We start from the raw sequence: 1,345 nt of genomic DNA, 5'->3' as shown, positions 1-1,345 counted from the left end.
GCACCGAGCACCGGGCACCGAGCCCGGGTACCGGGTACCAGGTTCCGGCCCCCGGCCCGGCAGGAGCAGCGCCGGAACAGGGCACATCGCAGGGCGCCTCGCGGTGGGCACGTCAGAAAGAAAGAGATTATTAAATTTGGATACCTTATAGCAGTTATAGTTATTACRTGCATTATACATTTTATATATATATGTATAATATATATATATAATAAAAAGCTACTAACTTATAGCAAGGCTGCTTTGCTTTAGAAACACCTGTCGGAAACACGCCCGCTTTTGCCCTCCCGCCTGCTTTTGGAGCCGGAGAGTGTGCAGCCAGGGAGCGCAGCAGCSAACTGCGGTGTTTTCTTAGCACCCCGAGGCCGTGTTCCTGGTCGCGACCCAGCGGCCCCGGCTCTGGTGCTTTGTAAGCGCAGTCACCCAGTTCACACAGTCACACAGTTCAGCCGGACAAAACGAGCAGGAACCGGGGGTGGTGTCTGCAGTGACAGAGGCAATGCCAACTTCCAAGCCAGTTAACACTATTTTGGATAGTGCTGCCAAACATATTTATGCGAGTCTCTCATTTCAGGAATGCAGAAGGGCTACCATGGCATTTCACACCAGCAAATGGCTCTTTCTGGGAGTGGCCTGGCAGTGGCAGCATTTTGAACATCCGTGGGAATGGAATATCTTTCTTTTTTTCTTCATTTTTCCCCTATAGCTGAGCTGATCTCCTCTCACCACAGATCTGGCATGCACCTCATTTTGGAAGATTTTGGATCCTGCTCCTAATATCTCCACTTATTTTCTGCTAGAAATAAACTGTGCTAAATACAGCGTGGCAGAAGACTGGGGGAGGAAAGACAATTCAACAGCAGCAGTGAAAACTACAGATATATTTGAACCGAGATAAACTTCCCAATGTTGCTGCCAGGGAGAACATGTGAAATACATTTCAGTAGAGTCTATAATGAATTGTGTAGAAACTGTTGAGTTTGATGGCAAAATGCTAATCAAATATCTGCCRGAGGGACAATTTAGCAGGGCCTGAGCGATCCGGGAGTCTTTGGAGGGCATAGACGGTAGCTTTGTGGCACAGGTGATAATGAACCCACAAGGAGAGGCCTCTGGTGGACCTGACGCAAACTTCCAAGCAAGAAGAATTATCCAGGGTTGTGCCAGCTGGAACAGCTTTGTCTGTGGTGACTGTGGGATGGAGTACAGGATCCAGAGGGAAGGGCACGAGGCAAATCCCATAGCAGGAGCACACCCTGGACACCAGAAGAGCAGAGTTGGGCCTGTTCAGTGACCTGCCTGGAAGAATCCCTTGCAAAAAGGACTTGGTGAGAAGAGAAGTCAA

The sequence above is a fragment of the Nothoprocta perdicaria genome, unplaced genomic scaffold (genome assembly GCF_003342845.1).
Source record: "Nothoprocta perdicaria isolate Ctin4 unplaced genomic scaffold, notPer1 scaffold_24, whole genome shotgun sequence".
Classification (NCBI taxonomy): Eukaryota; Metazoa; Chordata; class Aves; order Tinamiformes; family Tinamidae; genus Nothoprocta; species Nothoprocta perdicaria.
Note: the sequence above shows the minus strand (reverse complement) of the source record.